The sequence below is a fragment of the Vombatus ursinus genome, unplaced genomic scaffold (assembly GCF_900497805.2).
Source record: "Vombatus ursinus unplaced genomic scaffold, bare-nosed wombat genome assembly UNPS02014341.1, whole genome shotgun sequence".
In the NCBI taxonomy this organism is placed as follows: Eukaryota; Metazoa; Chordata; class Mammalia; order Diprotodontia; family Vombatidae; genus Vombatus; species Vombatus ursinus.
This window is the reverse complement of record NW_020954119.1, coordinates 62,248-89,463: the sequence shown is the minus strand read 5'-3', so window position 1 is coordinate 89,463 and position 27,216 is coordinate 62,248. Positions and strand designations below refer to the sequence as shown.

The window sequence follows — 27,216 nt, the reverse complement described above, 5'->3', positions numbered from 1 at the left end:
TCACACCTATCAGATTGGCCAACATGACAAAACAGGAAAATGATAAATGTTGGAGAAGATGTGGGAAAATTGGAACACTAATGCAGTGTTGGTGGAGTTGTGAAATGATCCAACCATTTTGGAGAGCAATTTAGAACTATGCCCAAAGGGCTATCAAAATGTGCATACCCTTTGACTCAGCAATAGCACTTCTAAGGCTATATCCCAAAGAAATCATACAAATGGGAAAAGGACCCACATGTACAAAAATATTCATAGCAGCTCTTTTTGTGGTGGCAAAGAATTGGAAATTGAGAAGATACCCATCAATTTGGGAATGGCTAAGCAAGTTGTGGTACATGAATGTAATGGAATACTATTGTGCTATAAGAAATGATGAACAGGCTGACTTCAGAAAAACCTGGAAAGAATTGTATGGTCTGATGTTGAGTGAAGTGAGCGGAACCAAGAGAACGTTGTACACAATAACAGCCACGCTGTGCGATGACTAATATTGATAAACTTACCCCTTCCCAGCAATACAAGGATCTAAGACATCTCCAGAGGCCTTGTGATGGAAAATGCTACCCACATCCAAAGAAAGAACTATGGAAGATGAATTGCTATTTTTTTTCTCTTCTGTTGAATTTTGTTTCCTCTTTCTGATGGCTCCTCCAATTGGTTTTAATTTTTACTTACTAATGTGAAAATATGTTTAATAGGAATGTAAATGTATAACCTATATCAGATTGTGTGCCATCTTGGGGAGGGTGGTGGCGAGGAAGGGGGAGAAAAATTTTAAACTCAAAAGCATATGGAAATGATTATTGATAAATCAAAATAAATTAATAAAAAAATAAAAATAAAAAAGAATACAAAAAAAGAAAACAAGAACAAACAGTAACCACAATATGTTGATGATTCTCAAATCTACTTATCCAACTCTTACCTAATTCCTAACCTCCATTTTGACATGTCCAACTGAATATTGGACAGCTGCATACACATACATATATACATATATATATTTGAGGCAATCGGGGTTAGGTGACTTACCTAGGGTCACACAGTTAGTTGTGTCAAGTGTCTGAGTCTGAATTTGAATTCATGTCCTCCTGAATCCAGGGCCAGGTCTCTATTCATTGTGCCACCTACCTGCCCAATAGCTGCATATCTTGTAGACATTTTATCTTCCCTCTCCCAAATTTCCATTTTACTGTGTATGGTACCACCATCTCCAGAGTAATGCAGGCTTGCAACTTAGATATCATTCTTGATTTCTCACTCTCACTTCCCATATCCAGTCAGCTGTCAATTCATGTTATGGAACTTTGATAAAGTTCACTGGGATTCAAATGGAGATATTTGACCAAGCCTTAAATCCAAATCTCTCTGGATCTCATTGATTGACCAGTTTGATCATTGTTTAGGTTTTGATGGCTCAGAGTAAGTGTAAATAGCAATTGTTTCTATTCTGGCTAGAAATATTGAGGGTCCTCCCCTCCCAGCTGGATTTTTTTTTTCAAGTAGGCAAAGTAGGCCATCTTTTGCCTCATTTCTAACCCAGCCTTACATCCCCTTAATGGATGTTGCCTCAGACAAACTGAGACCCGGGAAAGACCTTAGCTTAAAAATGGCAAGGTCTCCCATGTCATCTGAGGTCATATGCAATCATTCTGATCTGTGTTTTGCCACTGAACTCAGATCACCTGGATTTATATTCTTTCTCTGAAATTTTCTTAGCTATGTGACCCTGAGCAATCAGCAAACCTCTCTATGCTTCAGTTTCTTTACCAATAAATTGAAGAGAATACCCGTTGTACCTTCAAAGGGTTATGGTAAGGCTCAAATGAGATAGTGCATGTAAAGTGCTTTAAAATCTTCAAAATGCTATATAAATGTTAGCTATTGAAGTTAAGCAAAACAACTGACACATTGGCATTGTGAACAATATAGGTCTCATTCCACACCTGTTTCCACTATATCTCTGATGAGAGGAGAGAGATATATTTTATTACCAGTTCTTTGGAGTCACAAATTAGTCTTTTCATTGTTTTCAGTTCTGATTTTTTTAGGGTTGTTTTCATTTGTGTTGTTATGGTCATTGTGTATAATGTTCTCTTGGATCTACTTATTTTGATCTTATCAGTTCTTACAAGTCTTTCAGAGATTTTCTGAATCCTTCACATTAATTATTTCTTAAATATAATATTACACTATATTTATACATCACAATTTGTTCTGTTATTCCACTATAAATAAGCACTCATCTCAGTTCCAGTGTACTACTGCAAAAAGTGCTGCTATACTTTCTGTCATTGATCTTCTTGGGGTATATGCCCAATAATTAAATTATTGGATAAAAAGGTTTTGAATAATTTTAATAATTCCAAATTATTTCAAGACTCTTTGAATTCACTCATAATCATGTAACTTATAAAAATAACCATTACTAGTTCTGAGGCCAGATATACATCCCACTGTATATTAATATATTGTTTTGGGTTTTTTTTTGGTTTTTAAATGAGTGTCTTATGCATTAGTCTTCTAGTACCTGATCACCATTTGGGGCAGTGACAAAGGTAAGTTTCTAAAACAGACCATAGATCATGGTGGTGTCTCATCACTGCCACCACAACTAAAGTAGGGCCAATCCTGAGTAGGTCACATACCTTACCTTAACCTCTTTTCCTTTTTTCTCTTCTTCCTTTCTTTCTTTCTTCCTCTGTTCCTTCCTTCTTCCCTGTTAAGTTTTACCCCATCAAATGAATGCCATTCTAATGCAGCACCTAAGTGACACATATGGTCAGAATGAGAAAATTGGGACGTGTAACGTCATAATTATCACATCTTCCACTTTGGGACAGTATAATTTGATTCAAAAGATAAATAATGGAAGCACCTCTTTAGACATGATTCCTGGGCTAATTAGTAGTTTTAAAAATTCTCATTCTCAGGTGCATAAGAAAAATCTAAAAATACATTGGAAGCCCCAGAGCTGCTGGCTGTTAAATTCAGTGTATGTCTAATAGAACTGGAAATTGCTTCCTTAGTGAACTTTGGGTCAAAGTGTCTTAAGTCAGTTGGCCACATCAAACCATGACATTTCATAAAGAACAGCCCCCAAACACTGGCAGTCTACTGTTCGATCATAAGGTTGTTTTCTCAATACTTCAGGAGCCAAATACTCAGAGATGCCACAGAAAGTGGATGTGGTTTCTTCTGTCTAAATTCCTTCTTTACAAAGTCCTAAATCAGTCAACACAACATTGCCCTGTCATTCCAAGAGAAAGTTCTCCGGTTTCAGGTACCTATAAATGATGTTCTGAGAATGCAAGTAGCCAATAGCACTGGCCTGGCCACCTCAGCAGCATAGAATTGAGCTCAATGTTCTAGGAAACAGTGCTCCCACTGCAAGTGGAAGAAGAACTCTCCTCCACTGATGTCTACTACAAAATAGAGCTTCTCTGAAGTCTGAAAGGAGTAGTGAAAGCCCAAGAGGAATGGGTACATCACGTTCTTTAGGAGCACATTGCACTCTGCCAGGATGTGATTTTGCTCTTTCTTTTTCAAGCTGGATTTCATCTGTAAGACTTTTACAGTGTAAAATTTCCCATCAGACTTGCATTTGGCAGAGAGGATTTTTCTGTAGCTCTCTTTTCCAATCACTTTTAGGAAGGCAAAGTCTGTTGGCCTAGCACTGTTGGAAGAGAAGAATGTGTTACTAGTAAATCTCTTGTTCTAGCCTGTGGCATAAGGGGGAGCTACCCAGATCTTCTTTGTCATAAATCTTTAACTATTTCAGTGCATTCTTCACTCAACTGTTGAAGCGATCTTCCTCAAGTACAGATCAAACCATGCCACCTGTATTCAATAAACACCAGTGTCTCTTTATCATCTTGAGGAACAGATACAAAACCCCCTTTTGCATCCAAAGTGCTTTATAATATGCATCTCCTCTACCTTTATAATTATCTTACATCTTTCACCTCTTCCCAAGTACCCCACATACCTAGTCCATGATTCATTAACACTGGCCTCCTTACTGTTTCAAGAAAAAGGTACCCCATCTCCTAACTTCATGCATTTTCAGTGATTTTCCCCAATGTCTGGAATTCTCTCCCTCCTCATCTTTACCTCCTGGTTTCCATGGCTTTCTTCAAATCCCAGATCCAATCTCACCTTCTACAAGAAGGTTTGTCTATTCCTCTTAATGTTTGTGCTTTCTTCTATAGATTATCTCAAATTTTTTTCTGTCTATACCTTATTTGTACATAATTGTTTACATGTTATCTCCCTTATTAGATGTCATCTTGAAAGCAAGGTTTGGCTTTTGCCTTTCTTGGCATCCCCAGAACTTTACACATTTGTCTGACCCATAGTAAGCACTTAAAAAAATACATACTAACTGACTGAATAAAAAGTATATTCATAATATTTTGTATTAGAGAGATCACTTTTGGCAAGTTGTAACCAGTTTCTATTTAAACATGATAGAATGTTTAAGGCAAGACTATGTTCTTACTTTTATTTTTCTTTTTAAAACACAATTTCATTTAGTGAAATAACCATTACTTACAATTCTCCTTCCTTTATCATTACTCTTAAGGAATAAGCATTTCTCCTCTGTACTAATCTAAGAGTGACATATGGTAACAGCAATGTACTGAACAATATTTCATAGGGAGAAAAATCTATATTTACATGTATAGTTGTCAGTAAATTCAATTTTCCTTTTGTCTATTAAATTGGTTAGCCCAGTAAGATATTTATATTTCAAAATATTCAGTCAGTAAACCTAATTTGAACACTATAGTATTTCTATTATGGTTTTGTTGAATCAATTGTATTATTCTATGGATATGACAAACTGTCTCTCTTCCTTGCTATCCCATTTTTTCTATTGAAAGGAAAGGTATCTTACTGATGATTCTTAGTCACATGATCTAGGACAAAATGCATCATGGAGTGACCATTATCATAGCTCAGTATTGCTACTAGAAGACAGACAAGACAAACAAATGACCTACCAGAGAGAGCTTTCTACTCTATGATAATACACACATATAATAAGAAGCCCCTGAGGTCTGATTTCTGGCATTCAAGTCACTCCTGAAACCATAGAATCATAAATCTAGACTTGGAAGCTATCTAAAAAGTCATCTAGCCACACTCCTTCATTTTACAGACAATGAAGTTGAAGTACTAGACAGTATTTCCAACTGTATGCCCTAATATTTCTTTCAGAGGACACTTTGCTTCAGTCAAACTCAGCACCTTTCTCCTTCTCACATCCCTGTTGCCTTTAATCAAGCTATTCCAAAACACTGGAATATTGTCCCTCCTCTTCTTTTCCTATTATAGACCTTTCTATTCTGTCACTTCCAGGAAGCTTTCTTTAATCCTTCATCATCCTAACCACATACATTAGGAACAGCTTTTCCAAGCTGACAGCATGGATGGGGGAGGAAGAAGGGGGGACAGGTCACAGAACTGACTGCAGATAGATGCCAATACCCTTTCCTTCAGGGAAGTTTGAGCCTACACAGACATTGTCTGCATGAGGTAGGATAGAACTGAAGCCTATTGCTTGGTAAGAAAGAATGCTTGCTTGAGGGCAGGGGCAGACTGTGCAGGTAGAGACTGCAATAGCAGCAAATAAATTGCTGAGTAGAATCCAGAATACAAGTTCTTCAGATGTTCGTTCTTTACTTCAAGTTGCTACGGAGAATTAGTGTCTGCTACTCCTCTGAGTTTTGGGGTGGGAATGGAGATTTCAGATACGATCATTGCCATGGGGAGACTGAACACGGATTTGATTAAATGGTCAGAAGTTTAAGTATTTTTCTATGATATTATTTCTTGAAACTTTTTACTTAGTTCAGTATTTCTGATTTCTTATACAATCGATTCAACTTTAGACTAATATATTTTTTTCTCTTGACCTCTACATGAATACTTTTGCATTGAATTAACAAAATATTACAGTAGATTTTGACTTAATTTTGAGAATTTTGTCTACTTCTTCATGAAATTGTTACCTCCTTTCTCCTTGCTACAGATGTTGGTGATACACATGTTGTGATTATATTCATGGTAGTCTTTTTATTTATACACATATAGTATGAGATGACTAACTATTCTTTGAAAGTATGCTGCTTGTTGCTTTCAAATGCATAATTAAACAAACTGCTTTATTTTCCATTGCAAAGAGAGCCTCATCCACAAAGTCATACTTTGACTCCTCTTCATGAATCTATATGAATATGCAGTGACTTTGATATCCAGTGACCTCAGAACAAAGATGGGTATGGGTGAGATTAATGAGATATATAGTGGAAAGAATGAGTTAGGATGAAGTAAAGAGAGAAGACAAAAAGTGTAGGATACATAGATGTCTTATACCTTTGCATAATGAATAATTCCTTTGATTAAAAAAAATTGGTAGTGACTCTATGATGAACACCAAATGGCATAAAAAAGAAATTGACTATATTTTGTTAGAAAGGAAAATACTAGTCATTGAAGGGAGTCATTGTGAATCATGTATGATTAGACAAACCAACTTGGCAAAACCAAAATCATAGTTAGTAAAAAGGTAGAAGGAAAATGAGAAAAAAGATATGACCTCAAACTGAAACAATTCAGTTCTTTACTGCATAAATAAATGAATACAAGGGTTTTTTTTTCTAAAAAATTGATAGTCAATGGTGTGAATAAATTGTAAAAAATTTATACAGAAGTTTAAACAATGTAACATCACTTAAAAATATATCAAAAGACCATAAAAAGTATATCATTCTGCAAACACATGACTTACTTGTCAGGTGGATAAACGCATAGCTCAAAAGCAACACTGATTTAAGATGCACAATATTTGTAAAATCTGAAAAAAAAGAAAATGGATAATTATAGAAGTGACACCCCATAAAACATTGGGAAGCAGAGGAAGATAACACTAATTAAAGAAAGACAGTTAAGATATCCAAGTAAGCAAGGTCTTCCAGAGAGCATTTAAAGACATACAGCAGAAGGGGGAGGGGGAAAAACAGAAGAAAAAAACAGAAAAAATGTATTAGTCTAACATTGAATTCATAATATAAGAGGTAGAAATACTGAACTAAGTAAAAAGCCTCAAGAAATGATATCAGAGAAAAATATTTAAACTTCTGCCCATTTCATCAAATCCCAAACCTTTATATGCACAGGGAATAGCAGAAAGAACAATGGGTTTCTAGTCAGAGAACCTCGATTCAGATTCTTTCTCTACCATTTACTTACTTTTATGATTTCAGACAAGTCGCAACATGTATGGGTCTGAGTTTCCTCAACTCTAAAATGAGGTGTTTGGACTACATAGCCTCTAATGTTACTTCCAGAAAAAAAAATGAATAACAGCTTCAATGATTGTATGGTTATTATATTTCTTTTCATCATTAAGGAAAGTAGAGCCACTACAGTTTGACTTTATTACTGAACTCCCAAATGTGTTTAGAGGAGTAGTAGAAAAGATACTATGAAAAAAGAGGGGATAATACCAAAGATGTGGGAGCAAAAACAAACTTTATTAATATTAAAAAGGCTTTCTGATATACTATAATAGATTACATTTATAATGCTAAATGTATAGACAAAATGTCTTAACAAGTGATGCTAGACTATGAACAGTGAATTTAGCAACACCAATCCCTGATCTTTCAGTCTGATACTAGCTCATATCAAAATAGGAAAAGATGAAGACAACAACCGCAACAACAGCTAATTTTTACGTATGTCTTAAAGGTTTGTAAAGTGCTTTACGTCTCTTATCTTATTTTAATCTAATAACAATTCTGCTAAGGAAGTGCTATTTTATCCCCATTTTATACATGAGGAAAATGAAGCAGATGGAGGTTAAATGACTTCTTCACAGTCACAAACTAGAAAGGGTCTGAACCTGGATTTGATATCAAGCTTTCCTGACACCAAGTTCAACACTCTATCCTCTGTGCTTCCTAGCTAGTCTCAAATACTAATAGTCCATGTTAGAGATGAAATGGAAAGAAAGAAATGCTAATATGTAGTCAGAAGAGGTCTGATTTTGTCAAGCCATTCAATAAATGATTAATTGGGGCTGGGAGAGATGATATAAAAAATAAGGAGATATTAAGAAAGTCACTAGCTTCTCTTCATGAACTCAAGTCATCTGACTTAGATGAACTAAATTCTTAGGTCCTAAAAGTATTATTCATAATCAGTGATATTTGAAAGATATGAAAAAATGGAAGTATAATAACACTGAAGAAGAACAAATATTGTTCCAATTTCCATTGAAGGAAAGAGATCAGTCTTCAAACCACAAGTCAGCGAGCTAGAATTTTATTACTGTCCAAGTTCTAAAATAAATCATTAAGGAGATTATTAGTTAACAAGTCATAAATAAAATACCAAAGAGTATGAGGTGGAGAGAAGCTCTAGGGCCAGATATATTGACAAATAAATACTATTAAATATTCAAAGGACAATTAATTCAAACATGACACAGACTTTTTGAAATAATAAGAGATTACTCTTTCAATCACCTTTAAAAAATTTTTTTCCTTAATACTTGAATCAGAGACAAAAGAGGAAAAGAAGGAAAAGCAATTATAGACCAACAATTTACAAGAGTAAATTTACAACAGTAAATGTTGATACAAGCATTTAAAAATATTACCAAGGTGATTACAACAACATATTTATATATTAAGGCCACATTTAGGGGTAATAATAGTAATTCATTGAAGACTACAAAAGTAATAAACCAAAGTAATTATGTAAATAATAAAACCATACACTTTAAAAGGATGCTAAAAAAGACTTTTGATGAAATTCATTGCATTACTATTAAAATATTAAAAATTTGGAGAAGAAATGGATCTTTACTTAGTGTAGCAAACAATATCAATGTAAACTCAAGGGCAAACTTTATATATATTGGACATTTTTAGAAGCTATCAGGCATAAAGGAAGGATGCCCATTTTCACTACTACTTTTTAACAATCTTAGAAATGCTGATGCTTCAAAAAGACAAAAAATGAAAAATCGAAAGGAATTAAGAAACAAAATTTATTGCTTTTTAAAGATAACATGGTTCACTTAAAGAATTCTAGATTTTCAACTAAAAAATGAAAATAGTGAATAATCTGCAGAACTTCAGGATACAAAATGAATCCAGAAAAATCAACAATATTCCTATATGTAACAAGCACAGCACCTCAATAAAGAGCTCGAAAGAGAAATTCTATTCAAATTAATTATAGAAATTATACAATATTGGGGAGCATATCTTCCAACTTTCACTTGAGGACTGTATGGATCTGATTATAAAATATTCTTTACAGAAATAAACAGACATAAATAATTGAGAAATTACTAATTGTTCATGGGTAGCTCAAGCCAATGTAAAAAAATGACAACAATACTCAAATGAATTTACTTTACTGATCAAATTCCCAAAAGAATGTGCTATAGACTTGGAAAATAATAAAATCCATATAAAGAAACAAAAGATCAAGAATCTTAAGAGTAATAATGAAAAAATATCCATCAGTACTGAATCTTGAAGTATTGATTTAAATTATTTAGGGGGAGAGAGAAACTGACAGAAACACAGAGGCAGAGACACACAGATAGAGACAGACAGACAGAGGTGGGGAGACACAGATAATTCCTCCAGAATTGTCTTAGATGACAGTATTATTGAGAATAGCTAAGTCATTCCCAGTTGCTCATTGAACAAAATTGCTATTACCATGTACAGTATTCTCCTGGTTCTGCTCACTTAACTTTGCATCAATTCATGTAGGTAATTCCAGATTTTTCAGAAAGCATTCTGCTTGTTATTTCTTATAGCACAATAGTATTCATTTACAACCACATAACACAACTTATTCAACCATTGCCCGATTGATTGGTATACCTAAATTTCCAATTATTTGTCATCACAAAAAGAGGTGTTATAAATATTTTTGTACTTGGGCCTTTTATTTTTTATTAATCTCTTTGGTGTACAGATCTCATAGTGGTATGACTGGGTCAAAGTGCAATACACAGTTTTATAGACATTTGCTAGTCCTTGCTTCAACTCTGGTCTTAGTGGGAAGGATTCTAACTCATTCCAGTTACAGATAATGTTTGATGATGGTGTTAGATAGATAATATTTATCATTTTAAAGAAAGCTCCATTTATTCCAATACATTTTAGTGTTTTTTTTAATAGGAATGGGTACTGTATTTTGTCAAAAGCATTTTTGTCCATTTTGAAATAATCATATGATTTCTGTGGGTTTTGTTATTGATATGGTCAATTACTCTGAATTTTCCTAAGATGGAAACATCCCTACATTCCTGATATAAATCCCATCTGGTCATAGTGTATATAATCTGTGTGATATATTGCTGTAATCTTCTTGCTAGTATTTTATTTAAAGTATTTATCAATAACCACTAGGGAAATTGGCCTATAGTTTTCTTTCTTTCTCTGTTTTTGTTCTTCCTGGTTTAGGTATAAGCACCATATTTGCATTGTGAAAGGAATTTAGTAGGATTCTTTCTTTGCCTACTTTTCTAAATAATTTATGAACCATTGGAATTAATTGTTCTTTAAGTGTTGGTAAAATTCATTTACAAATTCATCTGGTACTGGTGATTTTTTTTCTTAAAGAGCACATTGATGGATTGTTCAATTTATTTTTCTAAGATAGGGATAAATAAGTATTCTATTTCCTCTTCTGTTAGTCTTGGTAATGTATACTTTTGTAAAAAATCATAAATTTTACTTAGATTGTTAGATTTGTTAGCATATAATTGGGGAAACTAGTTCTTAAAAATTGATATAATTTCATCTTCATTGGTGGTACATTTATCCTTTTCATTTTTGCTACTGGTAATTTGTTTTTTTTTTCTTTTTTTAAAAAAAAATCAAATTAATGGATGGTTTATAGAACCCCCCCACAAAACTAACTTTTAGTTTTGTTTATTAGTTCAATAATTATCTTGTTTTCTTATATTAATAAAATATTTCCTTTGATTTTTCAGGATTTCCAATGTAGTGTTTAAATGGGAATTTTTAATTTGTTCTCTTTTCTTGTTTTTTTATTTAATTGCATGTCCAATTTATTGATCTGCTCTTTTTCTATTTTGTTGATGTAAGCACTTAGAGTTATAGATATTCCCCTAAGTACTATGACTGTGTCCCATAAATTTTAGTATGTTGTCTCATTGTTGTTATTCTCTTTAATGAAATAATTGATTATTTCTATGATTTGTCCTTTCATCTGCTCATTTTTCATTTCACCTACTCATTAGATTATTTAGTTTCCAATTATTTTTAATCTATGTTTTCATGGCCCTATATTGAATGTGATTTTAGTGCATTATGATCTTAAAAGGATGTATTTGGTATTTCTGGTTTTTGTGCAAATAGATTTGAAGGTTTTATGCTTTAATGCATGGTGAAATTTTGTCTATGTGCCATATAACATAGAGAAAAGGTATATTCCTTTCAATCCCCATTCAATTTTCTCCAGATGTCTATCATATCTAAGTTTTCTAAAATTCTATGCATCTTCTTAACTTTTTTCTTGTTCTTTGGGTGGCTAGCTTTATCTAGTTATGAGAGGGGAAATTCTGAGTCCCCCCTCCATTAGTATAGTTTTGCTGTCTATTTCCTCTTGTAACTCATTTCACATTTCTTATAAGAATATGGATGCTATAACATTTGTTTAATATACATATACTCAATATTATTTCTTTTTCTATGGTACCTATTAGCAAAATGTAGTTTCCCTGCTTATCACTTATAATTAGATCTCTGTTTGCTTTAAAATACAACTAACTTTTCAGCAGAAAAATATTTTGCTTGCCTCCACATTTTATTTTTATTGGGATAAAGGAAAATGTGCACATGAGAAAAAGTTCTCAAATGCAGTTGCAATTTTATTACTTGATTTTCTTGGTTAAATTAAAATTAAATAGGAAAAATCATTAGATGACTTTTCAATAGCAAACTAAGCTTAGAAAATATGTATACATGAGCAGGTATTTGTCCAGATTTTAAAGTGTCCAGTTCTTTGTGATTGGCCTAAGCATAGTGTGTAATAGGAAGGTATTTTATAAATGATAATTATTTTCTCACTAATGTTTCTCACTAACTAAATGTTTTCTGGCTTATGTGTTTTAATTTACTTTCAAAATGGCCTCACAAATTACATATTTGACTATCAGAATAAATAAAATAGAATGCATTAAAGCTAAATATAGTGGGTCTACATATGAAGGGTATACAGTTATGTTATTTTTGGAACCCATTTGCACCTTTAGTCCAGTAGGATAGGTTTTTAAGAGGTAGTGATTTAAATAATTGAATTGTCCTACATGTGGACCCAAGATGGTAGAGTAAAGGCAAGGAGGGACTTGCCTGAGCTCTCCAAATCCCTCTCTAAACATCTTTAAAATAATGCATCAAAACAAATTCTGGAGCAGCAGAACCAACAAATGTACAAGATAAAATAATTTTCCAGTCCAAGACAACTTATAAGGTCAACAGGAGTAAAGGACTTTGGGAAGCCAAGATGGTGGAGTATACAGTAAATCATTGTAACTCTCCCATACTCACCTCCAAACAACCTTAAAATAGAGTTCCAAGACAGATCCTGGAACAGTAGAACCAGCAAAAAGATGGGTTAAAACAATCTTTTAGCCCAGGAAACTTGGAGGAGTGGCAAAAAAATTCCATCTAACTCAGGTAAAGGAGGAGTACAGTCCAGAATGAGAAGCATCCCAGCAAGCCAGCAGCAAGCCCCACCTCAGCAAACCAGCAGGAGATCCTGAGCCCCGGTGTGGTGCAGGCAAAGCCTAACTCCAGAACCCCCCACATGTTTTAGCATAGCCAAGGGAACTGCAGACTCCAGTTCTAAGAACCACCATATGCTTCAGTGTAGCTATGGACAGGAAGGCATCCTGTGGAACCTGGGCCTCTACTTGCTTCCACACACCCCTGGGCAAACAGACAGATGGCAACTCTATAGGGGGGCCGAAGCAAACAGGAAGCACTAGCACCAGTCCTACCATGTGTTAGCATAGCCCAGGGAAAACAGGCAGCCTCCAGATACCAGACCATCATGTGCTTCAGTGTAGCAGTAGAGAAATGCAGAAACAAACCACCAACCTCAGTACATGTGAGATACCACCACTAGGATCTCAGTTCACCACCAAGTAAGCAGCCTGGCCCCTATAACTTCCAGCAGCACCAGACAACACCCACCCCATTCCCCGAGCACCGTACCAGACATGAAGATCCCCTGTGGGCCTCAGGGCAACATCAGTGCAGCACCCGGTTAATAGCCAGCAACCGCAACCCCTGGCACAAGACATCTGAGAGACTGCCCCTTCTACTCTGGGAGCAGAGCTCAAATTTAAAAGAAAGGAAAAAAGTCTAACAGATAAAGATGTGCAAAAAAACCAAAACAAAACAAAACTGAGAGAGAGAGAGAGGGAGAGAGAGAGAGAGAGAGAGAGAGAGAGAGAGAGAGAGAGAGAGAGAGAGAGAGAGAGAAAGTCTCAGCATAGAAGTTATTATGGTGACAGAGAAGACCAAAACACAAACTCAGAAAAGGACAACAATGTCAAAACACCTACGGTCAAAACCTGAAAGAAAAATGGGAAGTGGCCTCAAGCCTAAAAAGAACTCATGGAAGTGCTCAAAAAGAGCTTAAAAATCATATAAGAGAGTTAGAAGAAAAATTGGGAGCAGATATGAGAGTGATGCAAGAGAATTATCAAAAAAAGAGTCAACAGCTTAGAAAATGGCTTAAAATTAGAATTGGCCAAATGGAAAATGAGATAGAGAAATCCACTGAAGAGAACAACTTAAAAAGTACAATTGGCCAAAAGCACAAATGGTCAAGGAAGTACAAAAGTTAACTGAGGAAAAAAAAAAAAAACTCCTTAAAAGTTAGAATTGGGCAAGTGGAAGCAAATGACTCTATGAGACACCAAGAATAGATCAAACAAATTCAAAAGAATGAATAAAGTGGAAGAAAATGTAAAATACTTCATGGGAAAAACAACTGACCTGGAAAATAGATCTAGGAGAGACAACATCAGAATCCTTGAACTGTCTGAAAGCCATGATCAAAAGGAGGACCTGGACAGCATCTTTCAAGAAATTCTCGAGGAAAACTACCCTGATGTCCTGGAAGCAAAAGGCAAAACAGGCATTGAAAGAATCCACCAATCACCTTGAGAAAGTGATCCCCAAATAAAAACCCCAAGGAACATCATAGCCAAATTTCAGAACTATCAGATCAAGGAAAAAATACTACAAGTGTCCAGAAACAAACAATTCGAATATTGGAGAGTCACAATCAGGATCACGTAGGTGTTGGCAGCTGCAACATTAAAAGATTGGAGGTCATGGAACATGATATTCTGGAGTGCAAAGGAGCTAACACTACAACCAAGAATCACCTACCTGGAAAAATTAAGCATGATACATCGAGGGGAAACATGGCCATTCAATAAACAGAAGAATTTCAAGCCTTCATAAGGAAAACACTAAAACTAAATAAAAAGTTTGGCCTCCAACATAAAGATGCAAGAGAAGCATATGCAGGTAAAAAGGGAGAAGAAAACATAAGGGATTCAGTAGAGCTCAATTGTTTATATCCATACATGGGAAGATGATACTTGTAACTCTTAAAAAATGTATCACTAACAGTATAGCTAGAAGGAATATACATAGACAGAGGGTACAGGCAGAAGGTGAATTTGAGGGAATGACATAAAAAATTAAGGGAGAAAAAAGAGGAGTACACTGGGTGCAAAAGGAAAGGAGAGGTAGAATGGGGTAAATTATCTCACATGAAGAGGTGAAAAAGACCTATTACAGTGGAGGAGAAAATGGGAGGGAGGGTGATTAGCATCACCTGAACACTACTATCACTAGTATTGGCTCAAAGAGGGAATAATATACAGAATCAGTTGAGTATATATAGAGACAGGGAAGTAGGAGGGGAGGGAGTTAAGGGAATAGGAAGTGGTAGGGACTAACAGTAGGGTGGGCAGATCAGGGGAGGTGGTAGACAGAAGCAAACCACCGTTGAGGAGGGAAAGGGTGAAAGGAGAGAGAGGACAAACAGGAGGAAGAATAGGATGGAAGGAAATACTCAGATAGTAATCACAACTGTGAATGTGAATGGGATGAACTCTCCTATAAAGCAGAAGCAGATAGCAGAGTGGATCAAAAAAAAAACAAAAACAATATAGTGCTTACAAGAAAAATACTTGAAGCAGAGAGATGCACACAGAGTAAAGATAAGGGAGGCGCTGGAGTAGAATCTATTATGCTTCAGCTGAAATAAAAGAAAAAAAAAGCAGGGATGGCAATCCTGATCTTAGACAATGTAAAAGAAAAAATGGATCTAATTAAAAGAGGTAAGGAAAGAAAAAAACATCTTGCTAAAAAGTACCACAGACAATGAAGCAATCAAATCAGAAGAGCAAGGAATACTCTACCTATCAGATCTAGGGGGGAGGGGAAGAATTCATGACCAAACAAGAGATAGAGAACATTACAAAATGTAGAATAAATAATTTTGATTATATTAAAATAAATAGCTTTTGTACAAACAAAACAACCAAGATTAGAAGGGAAGCAGAAAGCTAGGAAACATTCTTTACAGCAAGTGTCTCTGATAAAGGCCTCTTTTCTCAAATATATACAGAAGTGAGTCAAATTTCTAAGAGTACAAGCCATTCCCCAATTGAGAAATGGTCAAAGAATATAAACAGGAAGTTTTCAGATGAAGCAATCAAAGATATCTATTGCCATATGAAAAAGTGCTCTAAACTGCTTTTGATTAGAGAAATGGAAATTAAAACAACTGTGAAATACCACCTCATGCCTATCAGATTGGTTAATATGACAAAAAAAAAGAAAATAAATAAATGCTGGAGAAGACATGGGGAAATTGGGACACTAATGCACTGTTGGTGGAATTGTGAACTGATCCAACCATTCTGGAGTGCAATTTGGAACTATGCCCAAAGGCCTATCAAATTGTGCATACATTTTGATCCAGCGTTACCACTACTATATCTGTATCCCAAATAGATCATAAAAAGGGGAAAAGGACCTTCATGTATAAACAATATTTGTAGCAGCCCTATTCATTGCAGCAAAATATTGGAAATTGAGGGTATAGCTATCAAATGGGGCATGGCTAAACAAGTTGTGGTATATGAATGTAATGGAATACTATTGTTCCATAAGAAATGAACAGGCAGATGTCAGAAAAACCAGGAAAGACAAGTACAAACTGATGCAAAGTGAAATAGCAGAACCAAGAAAACATTGTAAACAGTATCAGCAACATTGTATGATGATCAGCTACGAATGACTCAGCTTTTCTCAGCAACACAATGATCGAAGACAAGTGCCAAGGACTCATGAAGGAAAATGCTATCCACATCCAGATAAAGAACTGAGGGACTCTGAATGCAGATCGAAGAGTACTTTTATTTTCATTTATTTTATTATTTTTCATGTTTTTCCCCCTTTTGATCTATTTCTTCTTCCACCACTGTGATGGATATGGAAATATGCTTTACATGATAGCACATGTATAAACTGTATCAAACTGCCTATTGTTTTCAGAAGGGGGTGGGGAGGAAAGGAGGGAGGGAGAAAAATTGAAATGTGAAATCTTGTAAAACTGAAGGCTAAAAATCTTCTTGATATGCAATTGGGGAAAAATAAAATACTATTAAAAAGGTTAAAAAAAATAAAAATAAATAAAATTTTAAAAAGAGGTCAACAGGAAAGGTATGTCCCACTAAATAAAGTGGAGCACAATCCAGCACAGGCCACCCCTGGCAAGCCAGCAGTAAGGCTTCACATTGGGATACAAGCCAGCACTGAGGCTATAGGCCCCTACACAAGGCAGTCAGTAGCAGGGTGTGCCTGGTGCAAGCTGACAGTAGACCTTGGTGGTGACTGAATCAATATCAGTGGCTTCTGGACCTCTCAGCCTACATACTATAAAAGGGTCAGAGAATTGGAAAGAAGGAAATCAGTGGGTACCATTTGCTGGCACTGGAGTCAAGACTCTTTTGCGTATGTGGTTCTGAGCAGCATCCCTAAGGTGAGGAGAAGCATTAGCATGCTAAAGAGTGTAGCCACAGGAGTACAGAGGCCCTGGTCACAGTTGTACAGTGCAAAAAGAATGCTTGTGGTTACTTACAGACCAAAACACAGACCAGGAGAGCAGTGACCACAACTTTCCTTAGATCAAACCATCTTAAAAGAACTGAAAATTTACAGACTGCTGTAACTAGTTCATTAAACCAAAACATGAAAAAACTGAAACTTAGGACAGTGCTCCCTCTATCCCCAGGGATAGAGACCAATCTTAACATAAAGTCAAAAGTCAAGAAATATCTAGAAAAAATGAGCAAGCAACAACAAAAAAATGGTCTAGGGATAGAAAGTTATTATGGTGATAGGGAAGATCAAAACACAAACTCAGAAGAAGACAAGAAAATCAAAACTGCTGGATCTAAATCCTCAAAATAAAATGTGAATTTGCCTCAGGTCCAAAATGAATTCACTGAAAGGTGCAAAAAGGATTTTAAAAAATCAAATGAAAAAGGTAGACTAAGAATTGGGGGAAAATGAGTGATGCAAGAAAATCACACGCAAAAAAGAGTCAACAACTTCGTAAAACAGGCACAAAAAGAATTGAAGAAAATAACAACTTAAAAGATAGAATAGGCCAAATGATAAAAAAAAACCCCACAAAAATCCTATAAAGAGAAGAACTCCTTAAAAAGCAGATTTGGCCAGGTAGAAGAAGATATACAAAAATTAACTGAAGAAAAGTACTCCTTAAAAAGTAGAATTGGACAAATAGATAAGGAGGTACAAAAACTCGATGAAGAAAATAATTCCTTAAAAGTTAGAATGAGCAGGAGGACAACTCCATGAGACATGAAGAAACAATAAAACAAAATGAAAAGAATGAAAAAATAGAAGAAAATGTAAAATATATTATTGCAAAAATGATTGACCTGGAAAAAAGATCAAGGTGAGGAAATTTAAAAATTGTTGGACTACCTGAATGCCATGAAAAAAAGAGCCTAAATATGATATACCAAGAAATTATCAAGGAAAACTGCCCTGATATTCTAGAATCAGAGGGTAAAATAGAAATTGAAAGAAGCCATTGATCACCTCCTGAAAGAGATTCCAAAATGAAAATTCCCAGGAATATTATCCAAATTCCAGAGCCCCTCAGTCAAGAAGAAAATACTGCAAGCAAAGAATACCTAGGACATGGATCCAGCTCCCTTTAGTTGTGTTAGGAGGGGTGGTGATAGAGAGCTGACACCTCCAACTAGCTAAGGTTGTCAGACCCAGCAATAGAATCTGAAAGACATTCCCAGGAGTTGTTCAGATACAGGTGCTGTCTCAATGGTCAATGGAAAATTTGGAGTGGATTGTAAAACACAGATTTTGAGGTACTTTTAAAAATATAAAATAAAATTAAAACTGCCATTTGAACAAGTTCTTATTAGGCTCAAGTGCAAAGTTACCAATGGCTGTATAGTATTTTTCCTCAGGCTATTTAGTACTGCTTTTTGTTCTGTTTTCTTGTTTCTGGGGAGAAGGGATCTGGATGTCCATGACTCCTAGGAAAATGTCAGGTTACAAGGGCTTTTCAGCTAGATCTCAGAGAAACCCTTGTGTAGATTCTGGGCCTAAAGGGAAGATGCTGAGGAAGAAGTTGCTACTGCTTTGGCCTGGCTAGCCTTGGCATACACTACTCCTCCAGTGATAACTTCCAGCAATATACACATGTAAAAATAATCTTAATGAATTGGGCAAATTTCTACATAGAACCAAAAGAAATGCTATACTCCTTTCCAAACTGATTGATACTCATTGTAGAAAATTATATCCAGGTAGATATTTTTTTTCATCCATCATCTTCACATTGATTCCCCAAACTATCTTTCCCTAGTGACTTAATTTCCATGTTTGGCATTCAATACATTTTGCCACAGTACTCTATCTAGTTTCATGGCATCAGCATTAACTTTCCTGCTCCAATCAGAGAGCTTCCTCAGAACTGTTTGGTCTTCATTGTACTGCCTTGAAGAATGTCCTCTTATCTGACAGAGTCTTCACTAAGCTGCTGACCTGGAATTATTAAACGCTGAACACAAAGGTAAATTTGACATCCATTGAGTAGAAGTCCCAGGAATCTGGGCAACAGGGAGAAATAGACCTAGCTCTTCAAGGGCCTTTAACTTAGCAACATTTCAGAAATAAATCCCTATCCCATGATTCTTGTAGTCTAAGCTATTTTACTCACAGTTTTTTATGACATTCTTATTCCTGTGTCCTCATGGGGCTCAGAGGGCATCTTATGTGTGTTTGCCATATGCCAATTGAAGATATGTACAATAAATGGGGAGACAAGATCTCCCCTTGCACAGGTCATAGATTATTAAAAGTATAATTGCAGGATCATGCTTTGATTGATTGAATCCTACTCATCTAGTATTTTTACGACCCAATTACCTTCCAATGTTGATGACAGCATTATAAGAACATGGTCTTTATAGATTCCAGCTTCTTGGAAAATGTCAATGAGAATTAAGGTTCTTTTAACCATTGTTTTCCTTGTCAAAAAAGTCTTGGATCAACTTCTGTGGAAAACTAGTCAGGAAACTTCTTCAGAATTTCAGCTCCCAATAACATGAAAACCTTATAACAATAATTATAATAGAATAATAGTAATGCTACTAGTAATAATAATAAAAGTAATATAACAGTGGCATTCTAAATTTATTCTTCTTGTGATTTTTCCACCACCTTTCATTCCATACACAATACTACCTTTTACCAGGTTGACATCTCTGTACAAGAACAAGTCATTGGTGGGAATGTCCTCAGCACTACATTCCTCAAAGACTTGGAAGTCCTCAGGATGAGTGGCCATGATGGTCAAGGAGTATAGTTGCTTCCTTGCCAATTCCAAATGGTCTACTTAACTTCTTCTTAATGGTAATTTTTATATATTTTTTGTTTTCAACATTTACTTCCACAAGATTTTGAGTTCCAAATTTTCACCCCATCTCGCCCCTCCCCCCACCCCAAGATGGCATACATTCTAAATACCCCTTCCCCTAATCTACCTTCCTTTCTATCTCTTCCTCCCTTCTCTTATCCCTTTCCCCCTCAATTTTCCTGTAGGGCAGGATGGATTTCTGTACCCCATTTCCTGTATTTCTTATTTCCCAGTTGCATGTGAAAACATTTTTTTAAACATGTGTTTTTAAAACTTTGGGTTCCAAATTTCTCCCTTCCTCCCTCCCCATCCACCCTCATTGATAAGGCAAGCAACAAGATATAGGTTATATATGTGCAGTTATGCAAAACACTTCCATAGTAGACATGCTGTGAAAAACTAACTCTATTTCCCTTAATCCTATCCTGCCCCCCCATTTATTTTATTCTTTCTTTTGATCCTGTCCCTCCTCAGAATTATTTGCTTCTGATTACTCCCTTTCCCAATCTGCCCTCCTCTGTATCATCCCCCTACTCTCTTGTCCCCTTCCCCCCCTATTTTCCTGTAGGGTAAGACAGATTTCCACACCCAATTGAGTGTGTATGTTATTCCCTCCTTAAGTCAAATTCTATGAGAATAAAATTCGCTCATTCCCTCTTACCTTCCCCCATTTCCCCTCCACTGTAAGAGCCTTTTCTTTTCTGGTTTTTTTTTTTTTTTTTGTGGGATAATTTACCCTGTTCTACCTCTCCCTTTCTCCTTCTCCTAGTATATTCCTCTCTCATCCCTTAATTTTATTCTCCAGATATGACCCCTTCATTTTCAACTCACCATGTGCCCTCTATCTATGTCTATATATATGTACACATAATTTTTTCCCCTCCAACTATCCTAATACTGACAAAGGTCTCATGAGTTAAAAATATCTTCTTTCCATGCAGGAAAGTAAAGAATTTAACCTTAATAAGTCTCTTATAATTTTCTCTTTCATGTTTACCTCTTCATGTTCCACTTGAATCTTGTATTGGAAAGTCAAATTTTCTATTCAACTCTGGTCTTTTCATCAAGAATGCTTGAAAGTCCTCTATTTCACTGAATGACCATTTTTTTCCCTGCAGAATTATGCTCAGTTTTGCTGGGTAGGTGATTCTTGGTTGTAATCCTCTCTCCTTTGACCTCCAGAATATCCATGCCCTGTGGTCCCTTAATGTAGAAGCAGCTAAGTCTTGTGTTATCCTGATTGTGTTTCCACAATACTTGAATTATTTCTTTCTGGCTGCTTGTAATATTTTCTCCTTGACCTGGGAACTCTGGAATTTGGCTACAATATTCCTAGGAGTTTTCCTTTGGGGATCTCTTTCAGGAGGAGATCAGTGGATTCTTTGAATTTCTATTTTGCCCTCTGGTTCTAAAATATCAGGACAGTTTTTCTTGATAATTTCTTTAAAGATGATGTCTAGGCTCTTTTTTTGCTCATGGCTTTCAGATAGTCCAATAATTTTAAAATTCTCTCTCTTGGATCTACTTTCCAGGTGAGTTGTTTTTCCAATGAGATATTTCATATCGTTTTCTAATTTTTCATTCTTTTGAATTTGTTTTACAGTGTCTTGATTTCTCATAAAGTCACTAGCTTCCAATTGCTCCATTCTAATTTTTAAGAAAGTATTTTCTTCAGTAATCTTTTGGACTTCCTTTTCCATTTGTCCAATTTTGCTTTTGAGGGCATTCTTCTCCTCATTGGCTTTTTGGACCTCTTTTGCCATTTGGGTTAGGCTATTTTTTAAGGTTTTATTTTCTTCAGTATTTTTTTTGGGTCTCCTTTAGCAAGCTGTTGACTTGTTTTTCATTATTTTCTTGCATCACTCTCAGTTTTTCCTCTACTTCTCTTACTCGCTTCTCAAAATCCCTTTTGAGCTCTTCCAAGGCCTGGAACTGATTCATATTTTTCTTAGAGGCTTTGGACGTAGAAGCTTTGGCTTTGTTTTCTTCTTCTGGTTGTATGTTTTGATCTTCTTTGTCACCTAAGTAAGATAATATAGTCTGACTCTTTTTGCACTGCTTACTCATGATTCCAACCAATTACTTGAGTTTTAAACTCTTTGTTAAGGTAAAAGTCTGCTTCCAATGTGAAGCGTGTACTGTCCCAAGCTTTGGGGGTTTGTGCAGCTGTTTTCAGAGGTAATTCTAGGGACCTGTAAGTTTTCAGTTCTTCCAAGGTGGTATGATAAGGGGCAAGGTGTTTCTTCTCCACCAATACAAGCTCCACCACACCAGTGTTCCTCCTTGCCCCAGGACCGGCCCTCAGAACTGTGACCCAGATTCAAGCACCAGTAAAGCAAAAGATTCCTGCCTCAGCCCTGGCAAAGATATCCCTGCAATCTCCCTCTGATCAGCCACTCAATTCCCCCTCAGTCTGTGGGCCAGAAGCTCAGGAAAAAGCCACGGCCCGGGACCGCACTCGAGACTTGGGGCTGAGTCCTAGCTCCTCTCTCATCACAGTCACAGACTTTTCCCTCTGACCTTCTAAGTTGTCTTTGGTGTTCCTGGGTTGAGAAGTCTGGAAACCTGTACAGCTGCCTGTGATTCAGTCCTCTGAGGCCTGTTCCAGGGTCACTGTGACCTGCGCGCCCCTCCCCCGGAACTGCGCTCCTCTCCCTTCCCGGGTGCAATATACCTTCCCAATCAACCATCCAGGCTGTCTTTGACTGGAAATTTGTTTCACTCTGCCTTTTTATGGGTTCTGCTGCTTTAGAATTTGTCTAGAGCCATTTTTTTAGGTATTTGGACGGCTTTGGGAGAAAGCTCAAGACAATCACTGCTTTCCCTCCGCCATCTTGGCTCCACCCCCCTCCTTACTTGTGGTCTACTTAACTTGGGAGAACTACAATACATCAGGGCAGGGAAAGAGCAAGACGAAGATTGGCCCAAGAGTATTCAAGCCATGCACAGAAGGCACTGGAGGATGGAGGATCTATTGAACAGGAAGGCTAGGCACACATCAATTTTTTATTTCCATTTGTAAAAGTAATTAATTTTGTTGAATTGAATTTGCCTAGATTTTGGCAAAGTGCAAGATAAAGTATTTCATATTACTTTTGTGTAAAACATGAAGTACTGTGTGGGAAAATGAAAGTGCACTTTGGTCAAGGTACCTTAACCTTTGGTCAACAGACTTTTTATTTGAGGGTATCTATGAAACTTCAATGGGAAAAAAAAATCCAAACCTGTATTTAGCTTCACTAGCCTCTAAATGAAACTAAGCATTTGCTGCATTTTATTTACTTTATTTTATGTATTTAAACATTTCATTCTGAGAAAGAGACCATAGGATTCATTAGACTGGCAAAGGGGTCCATTTCACAGCTATATCCACTGCCACCACTCCCCCACACACTCATGTGAGCATGCATGTATGCACATACACACACACACACACACACACAAACACACACAATTTGAGAAACTCTGGATTATATAGATTCACGACTGTTTGAATAGCTAGATTTTAACATGGAATGAGTGGAATGCTTCAGGGTTTTGTGCTGGTCCCAGTGCTATTTAACATTCTTTATGAATGACTTGGGTACAGAATATATTTATCCTTAAAAAAATTATAGAAGACATAGATTTGGGAGTAAAATTGGACACATTAGATGATAATCTATCAGGATCCAAGAATGTAAGCTAAAACATTGGTTCATGTTCATAAGATGAAAGTTATCCTGGCTAAATACCATATTTCACCACATAATAGCCATAGCTTTTATGCCAATTTTTGCAAAAAATAAAAGTAGGGTGCAACCATTATGTGAAGCTTTTAAAATTGTGCTTGTACTACTTCAAAATCATTTATTACTAAATTGTCTTTGATGCAAGATTGAGATGCATAGAGTATGCATAAATATATGTTAAAATTTAATACTGACAATGCACATGCATTGAATATTCTAGGTTCATAATGTGCTAGAGATAAATACGTATCCATCTGCCACTGGTGAATACATTGCTGCTCTGTTTACCTTTTCAGCGGTGTGAAGAACAGAATTATTTCATGTGATGATTATGCAATGAAAAGTTCTAAAACAATTTTTGTACTGAAAAAACAGACTGTGATGATTATGTGGTGGTGATGATTATGCAGTAGTGATGATTATGTGGTGAAATACAACATAAAGTCGTTACATTGTTTTTAAAAAAATCAACTTTATAAGTACAAAATCTAGAGGAATCACTCCTAGACAGCAGTTCATATGAAAAGGATCTAGGATTTTTATTTGAATAAGATATTAGTATAAGTCAAGAGTGTAAGATAACAGGCAAAAAAAAAAAAGCTTGAGAGAATTGAAGGCATTAGAACAGCAAGTGGTAGTGGGAATTGAGTGAACCACACCAACTCCATCTTGTGACTCAATTCTGGAGCTAGCTCAGTCCCCTTTCTATTCAATTATGGGTCTAGTCCAATTTATTTCTTGTAAGAAGACTTTATTCAGTTGCAATAATTGTGAGATGACTTTGTTGAATTATTTGAACTGCATGTCTAGGAAGTTGAACTACCTCTACCTGTTGCTTAGAGATCCTTAACTAAGGACCTAGACTGATACAAGCAGTTTTCTCACAACTTTCTATCTCAAGAGACCCATGTGTCTTATCTGAAAACTGGCCCCATACTGGATAGTTAATATTTTTATCTTCCTTTAATTGTTTACACCCACTTGGGGAGAGTGGGACACCTCTTTTTATGATTTCAGGGAATTGTACCTGTTTGTTCTCCCCCTCCCAACTTGAAAAGTCCCTAATCTTTCCTCCAATTAGAAATCAGATTACATAATTTTGCATCCTAGTTAATTGCTTTCTTTTAATTAATTGGTTTTACATTAGTAATTGTTTTTAATGTATACAAATCTGTCTACACCTGTATTCAGTGCCCAGTGCCAAATCTGAGGAAGGCTATTGGACCCCACTTGCCATATAATTGGCATGCACTTTTTAATAAATCTATATGCTCAGAAACTTGAACCATTTCATCTTTCACCCACAATAAACTAGTGTGATCTTAGGTTGAATTAAGAAAGTCAAGAATATCAAGGTGATAGTATACCTCTTCCCCCAGTTATACAACATTTTGGTCATTATGCTTAATTCTTCACACTAGAAGAATTAGAAATGCACTGATGAGATGAAGATTTAAAAAAAATATATACCAATCAGAATGGTAAAGGCCCTCAAGTCCAATGCATATACCAAGTGGATAAAGTAACTAGGGAGGCTGCACAGGGGTTCTAGTGTGATAGTGTGACTATGATAGTGGGAAGAATAGTGTGACTGCCAAATTCTTCTTTATTGGAATTTTAAGATTCCATGAAAACATCACATCTCACATATTGAATAAGATACTTGAATTATACCATTAAGGCTACAAAATTTGTAATCTAAAAAAAAATCTATTTTTTCCCTTCATTTATTATACTGGTGACCACAACTGCTTTGTAGTTTTCAGTGTAACAATTAAGGCTGGAGGTCACCAGAAATAAGCTTAATATTCTCATTATTATGTGACTGTACTAACTTTACATATTTAATATGGTTGGCCTATAGGGGTCAGTCTTTGGAACATGAGCATATCATACCCACTAGGTTCCAGTACAGGAAACAACATGGCAACTTGAGGAAAGCCAATTTCTATTTATATGTAATTAAGAGATTGGCACAGCATTGATAATGAAAAGGTTTCTAACAGGCTACGAAGCCAAAAGAACTGATGTGCAAGGACTTGTAGGCAGAAAACCATTGTGCAATCATAAAATTTTTTCTTTTCCTTTGTGACTGAAAAGGATGAGTAATCCTTTAGCTGAAAACCTACTTGGCAAACATTTTAGTAGCTCTGAAACATGGTTACCTCTGTTTCTTTGTGTTTCTTCTTTTCTGGTTGTAGGCAAATGAGTATTCTGACATAAAAATGTCCAAGTAACTTTGCAAGTTTGTTAGATACAGGGTCCTCACCACAAATCACATGGATAATAGAAGATAAGTAGTATCACTGGCAGCACACACTGGAAGAACAGTGGTCTTTGACGGTGCAAGTGACTGCAGCAGATGTATGAAGACAGGCACTGAGAAGAATACCACCCATGTACAGAGAGAAGTGCCAGCTATGGATTAAAGAAGTCAAACTGAGCAGGTCACCTATATATAAAAGGAAGTGCATGAGGCTTATATGAATGGATAAAAATGATTTTTAGCAGCAGGAGTTGGGAAATATCCATTTACTAGATGTATTTTCTATAATTTGCTTCATTCACATCATACTCTAGAACTGAACCAATTTTTCCCCATGTGATATAGAATACCCCAAGTTCTGGGGAAGAGGGTACTGTCTTACTATGTCATCTTAGTAAATAGCTTTTCCAAAAGGTAAATAAGTCTGGCTGTCTGGTTGTTATTGCTTAGCATGCTGATGGGGTCACAAGAGTCATAATACCAGAAGCATAGCCCTTTAGGGTTCCTTAGAACTACCAGAGAGAGGAGAAATAGTCAGCTGTCACATGGGAACCCCAATCTTTGAGTGAAGTTGGGTAATCTCAATTTCTATTTCCAATATTCATTGAAAAATTAATCTCAATTAATCATCTTACTTATAACTCCCTTTACATACAATGAATGTATCAAGAATGTAACACACGATTAGGCCCTACTATACTCTAAGCCTCCTCTACTTTCTCCCCACACAATTAATCAATTCAAATGGATTGCTATTCATAGTTAAACTATAATATAACAATTTGCTTCGAGGAACATGATTTTCAAGAATATGTGTACAGTATACAAGTTGTATATCTCCTCATGTTTAATTTTCTTCCTATTAAGATTTATACTCATAGATTCATCTAGATAAATTTCCTGAACAACTAAAAATCATAAAATGCGTTTAAAGTACATAAATAAAAAATAACAGTCTTTCTTTGTTATTCTCCACTGAGAGAAAAAAGTGTAGAAAACTGGTTGGGAAATTATTTTGACTCAGCAATCATACAAAAGAGGTAACTACTTTATGCTATTATCGTCAGGATCATAAACCTAAGAATCAGCATAATTAATTCTGAAGTATAGATGAATTATAGCTTAAAGGTCAGTGAAGGCATG

The 27,216-nt window shown here is 35.8% G+C and overlaps 1 pseudogene; it reads right to left on the bottom strand.

The window, feature by feature from the left end:
* Nucleotides 1-2,916: 2,916 nt before the first annotated feature.
* The window catches only part of LOC114042276, a 79,918-nt pseudogene continuing 55,618 nt past the window's right edge, over nt 2,917-27,216 (bottom strand).